This window comes from Scomber scombrus, chromosome 12 (assembly GCF_963691925.1).
Source record: "Scomber scombrus chromosome 12, fScoSco1.1, whole genome shotgun sequence".
Lineage (NCBI taxonomy): Eukaryota > Metazoa > Chordata > Actinopteri > Scombriformes > Scombridae > Scomber > Scomber scombrus.
Window position 1 is genome coordinate 13,941,973 of NC_084981.1, and position 6,000 is coordinate 13,947,972.

Sequence of the window (6,000 nt, forward strand, 5' to 3'; positions counted from 1 at the left end):
CAAAATAGGCCCTGTCATAGACCATTTGGCTTCTGAGAAAAACACAGGCATGAATTCCAGGCTGTGTTTTCTGATTGACCAATGAAATTAAATTGAAACTGAAAGAGCAGAACTATCAGAAAACCAGAGAGCATTCATAGAAGTTAGAAGATAAGGTGGGCCAAAAAACAAACAAACAAATATAACATGCCCTCACAAAAAGCTAAAAGCTGTAAACATGTGGAATGAATTTCACCTTTATGATGTGTAACACCACTTCACATGTGATAATTCACATACAGTATAGTGGGGTTAAAGTAAAATATCACTGGTAAATAATTATCATTTATTTATTCTTTACATTACAGTCGTAATATTTTTTATTGTTGCTGTCCTGTCCTTTAAAGACAATACGAAAACACTGCCCAATGGGATTTTAGATGGTTTATTTAAGAATACCTTTCACAGACAAGCATGTCGTGTGATTAATTGTTAATATAGAAGTATTGATTATAGCCACTTTAAAGCAAATGTATGAGATCATTTCATAAGCAGGTTAGTGCTGTTACCCAATTTGACTTTTCCTGTCTACATTTGTGTTTGAGTTGTCTCTGCAGAAGAAGCCACATGGAAGGAAAAATGACGTTGCTCCACCTGTGAGCTACACTGAGTGGAAGTCAGCAAATACCTGACTGTCATCAACACAGTGAAAGAGCCTAAACACCTCTTAAAGTTACCACATGCTACAGATACCCGCTGTATTACACTATGTCCCAGGAACTGAACTGTACAGTCTCTCTATTCCAAAATGTGGCATTTGATTGAGTTTCAAGAAGCAAAATAAATGAGCATTAATGCATTTTTTTTAAGTTGTTGTGCCCTTTGTAAGTCGACCCCATAGGCTCTACTGTGATGACAGACGCACTGACAGAGACACAGAAAGCCATTCATCCCCTCACTGGGCAGAATGTCACTTTTGTGGCTTTCCAGACTTTCAAAAACCACAGACTTGTCAAAAGAAGCCGATTATGATTAGGGCCTCCTCTTGTATATTCACTTGTAATTATCTTAAGTTGGTTATGTAAGGGTTAGCTGGGCTCTGAATCAGGTTTTCTGTGGCGAGTTGCAAGTGGGGTCTAGAATTACATTCAGTGGTCCTTTGTGCAAAGGATTTAATTTTCTGAGACTGTTAGTAATCCAGTGAATTTGTGTCATTTCACGATGTAGTCTGTTGTGGCTGGTTGGATCCAAAAACTGTAAAACGTTTTGTACAGCACAAAACAAACCCCACATCATTAGATGTTAGAGCCTGGTCTGTAATTGTTAAGTTTTGGAAATACATATGTGTTCTATAAGAAAATCCAGCACTGCATTTTCTACTAAATGCTACGCAGAAAAATTGGATAGCTTAAGTTATTTGAAGGAGGAAGCTGTCGAGAAAATTAAAAGCACCTCACTTTATTTGCTGTTGGATGACTTCTGTGTATTATTTTCTGTATCTGTTTTCTTCTCCCTTTTCCTTTGTTTAATCATGTAAAGTTCCAACTGAGATTAAAATCTCTGTTTCAACAGAGTCATGGCCAAGAAAGCAGCATAAAAACAGTGTTACAAATACAATACAGGCAACAAAAACAGGCTAAGAAGACTGTCACATATTGGGGGTAGATGATATCACACAGTATGGTTTTGATCCAATAACAAGTCTTTCCAGGTCCAAATCACCAATATCAATATCCGTAACAATATGAATACTTTTTTATAATTGAACCCAGCCAGTCCAAAATCATGTGAGAGACATCTGCATAACACATCTGTCATAATTTATGAGGTGAATTCAACATTAAAGGAGAGGTTCACAGCCACATGGAAGGAAAAATGATGTTGATCCACCTGTGAGCTATACTGAGCAGAAGTCAGCAAATACCCGACTGTCATCAACACAGTGAAAGAGCATAAAACACCTCTTAAAGTTTGTTCAAAATGCATATGAGGTTTCAGCCAGTAAAACTGATCAAATCAAGTAGAGCTCCTCCAAAGGAAGTGACTTTTTAGTAATAATTTCCCTCTATTTGTTTCTATCCCACCTGCCACTCATCAGGGAAACACAAAGAGAGAATGTTGTTTTTAACTTGATTTGAAAACTGAAGCCATACATTATCTTAAAATAAACCTTTCAATATAGAGTATTATTGCACAAAATGAGGACTGTGGATTTTGCCCCCAATTACTTACATTGCAAATGCTTAACAACGGGATTTTCTAATGGTCAATACGAACAGGCGGAAATCAAATTAGAGACCGATGCATTATTTCCATTGTTTGAAGCACCTGTTACATACTACACAAAGGAACATGAAACTGTTGTGTTAAGTTGCATATTCAAAACATTACGGTTTGGATAAGATGTTGTTTGCTGCGTAAGATTCATTCCACAATGAAGTAAACACCTTATTTTATATAAACTGAAGATAGGAGAGACAATCTGCTACTTAGTGTCTTATAATTTGAAATGCAGGAAATGGATCAAGAATAGTGTGGATTGTTTTGTCTACAACAAGACATCAATACAACCATATCTGCAGTTTACACTTTTAAAACTCTTGTCCATCTACCATTGATTTATTTTCATCACACAGCTACATCAAAAGAAAATAGCAAAAAGCAACTATTAATTTAGCTCTTTCATAGTTCAGAGAAGTTGTATTCTAGGTGTTTGGTTTGTGTGTCCCAGAGCAGCAAGTACAGAGTCCGTCAACAGAGTTCAGAAAAGGACTTTTTCCACAACCATAATTTGCCATAATTATTATGTGACCTCTCCAAGCAGCCAGAGTAAATGAGCACCTGTCAGTGTGCATAATCTTTGGTTTTGCTGATGCTCTTTACGGGAGGGAACGACAGTTTATATATGACAAAAGATATAAAAAGCTAAATACTGCTTGCTGCTATTTTAGATCACTATGTTGGTAACAAAAATAAAACAAACTGAAAATCTGCAAAATACAAATGCAAATTGCCATCTTAAATGCTTCTCTTGAAGTTGCCTTTTAATGCAATTTGTCAAATTTAAGAACAGTTAATTATGTTGTATAGGAGAAGGGATATTTGATTAAATAGCACAGAATGGCCAGTACTAACAAAAAAAATGTCCACAACATCTCTTTACAATTTAAAAAATTCATTACAAAAGCAATTGATGAGCTATGTTAATCAGATTTGTTCTATGTACTCAGTGGTTATCAAAGTTTTTAATCATATTGCCTTTGTGTATTGTGTATCGAACAAAGATACGGGACATCAATGACCTGAAGCAAAAGATCACTGATGCCTTTGCCACCATTGTTGAGGCTTTGCTACAGTGAACATGGCAAGAAATCGAGTACCGTCTTGATGTGCTTCGTGCAACTAATGGTGCCCATATAGAGGTGTATTAAATGATTACATTTCCACAGATTTGTCTTTTCATTTGCTTTTGTAATACATTTGTTAAGAGAGACTTTATGGACACCCTGTATATTGCAGCAAAAGGCCTTTTTTTGTGAACTGAATGGTCTTTGTCAGTGAGTGGCAAGGACGATCTTCTCTTTGTCAAACTCCCTCCTAAATCTCACGTCACATCAGAGCAAGGTTGATTAACACCTGCTTTCAATTAAGTGACTTTCTCATCAAGCTCTGGTTGGAAATAGAAAAAAAAGCATCACGCCTCGTCACATCGAAGATGTTCCTGAATTAGAAAGCTATTAAATCAGAGGAGTAGACGCACAGCGTTGCGAGGGGTGTCGTTTATCTTCATTTGAGCGGGCCCTCCATGATCATCTCCACAGGGGCGGCTAATTGAAAAAGGGCTTCAGAAATGCGATTGTTAGCAGCGATAATAATTTATTACTCTCAGCTTGTGGAGTCCTGGGAGTCATTTGTATTCATTAGTGTAAATTCAAATTATGTTTGCGATTAAAATGTGACTTTGACAGGCAGAGGGGCCTCAGACGGGGACAGGCGCTGATGAGACCTTTGCTCCGGGTCACTGCCTCCCACATTCACCTCTTACTAAGTAAGCGGCAGAGGAGCGTTCACTACCCCACCACCATCAATCTGTGTCTGATTCAGGTTGAGACGTTAGCTTTGATGGCCTTTACAAAGGCACGTGTGTATGCTCTGAGCACACTCAGTAAGCAAATTAACCACCTTCTGAAAGACACTGATCAGATTCAGGACAAGACACTAAGGATTAATTCTTCTCTTTTCTGCTTTATTTAGCCAGTTGTCGCTGTTATCAGGTTATTATTTGTCATGCCTGACTAATATTGACCAAGCTTTTCTCTAAATGTCAGGCAGTGATTTCTTTGACATCCAAGAGGAGATGGCAGTTAAGTAGGTCAGTGTCATTGTGATGAACATCAACCGTGGCGGGTCACTGACTGACTGGGCTGCTCCTCCACTTGCCCGCCTGTCACAAACCACTGAGCCAGAGGAGGCAAAGGAGCTGAGTGCTCCTTTATTGAAGCCCTGTAAATTACTCCAATACAGGCTGTCACAGCGTAAACTGAGGAACTTTATCAGATGTATGCTGCCAAAGGTCATATTTTATTGACCTGACAGGTCTCTGGCAGGGGCCTGCTGGAAAGGGTGACAGTGGCTGATGGTTAGAGGCTGTTTGTGTTGGATATGAAAATGTCAAATAAGGCAGTTTGGAGAAAAGAACTGCTTACATTTTAAGCTTTTTTTCTCACCCCTGTTTTATGAACTAAATCCACATGAAAAATTTCCTTCAATGGCAAAAGTCTGGACACTTTGGATTGTCCCTATTTCATACAAATAAACCTATAATAACCCATAAACATTTTAATAACTTGCTATTTATATATACAATATATTTATAGACATTTATTGCTGGACAATTATTATTTCAGTTGGTGGCGATGCCAGTAGATGGAGCTACAAGGCCTCACTGTCATTACATGACAATGCCTTTTCTTTGACCCCCCTGACTTTCACGTCTTTCAAATTCCAAGGTCAAATCTGGATGATTAGCTGCCCTTCACATAATTTTCACACTGGATTGGTGGAATTTCATCAAAACAACTTTTGGAACGCTGTAAATTATTCCCAAAAAGCTATACAGCAAGGATCGGCAACTTATGGCACACGGGGAAGTCCATTAATATGGGCATGTGTAGCTATTCAATTTTTTTAATGTAGTTTAAAAATAATATATAAAAGCCTAGTGGTGAACTATGCAATTTGATTTCAGACCCTTCTGATCTGCCAATGACTGCAGCATTACAGTGGATAGCTAGCTAACCCCTATTTGCTTTATTTCAATAACAACTGATGTTGGCAGAAGCAACAGAGGCAGGTAGTCAAATCATTGCTTCTTTCAGCCGTCTCGGACAAATGCTTTCAGATTTATTTCACAAAAGGACCGAGCTGTGTGCACTCCATACTGCGAAAAAGTCCTGTGCCAAACTTCAATTGTAAAGCATCATTTTTAAATGAGGCACAAGAAAAACAAGAAAATATAAGTCTAATGAAGCTGAATCAATCGAGGGGCATGTGTCCAACTGAGAGTCTCCAAATATGGACTAGGGATCACACAGCTCAGTAAAGCAGAGACAAGGGTCACATTAAACTGGTAAGATTGAATTAATTTTCATACATTTGCACAAATGAGAGTGTGCACGTGTGCGTGTGTGCGTGCGTGCGTGCGTGCATGTGGTCTGTCAAAGGGTACTTCTTCAGACTTTGCACCAGTTAATTGGCTTGTCCAATTGGGGACAAAAAGCTGTGTCCCTAATTGGGAAAAGGCTGATTTTTTGGTCAGTGGTTAAGATTAGGATTAGGTTTATATTAGAGTACAGGTTAGAGTTAGGCAAGTAGGTTAGTGTTAGTGCTAGGGTAAGTCTCCAAGAAATTAACTGGCACTCGGGTCTGGGATTTGTTTTTAGGCATGGGACATCTAAAAGGTTGCTGACCCTGCTGTACAAGGTCCGGAGATCTACCTACAGCTGCAACGACTCACTGTGA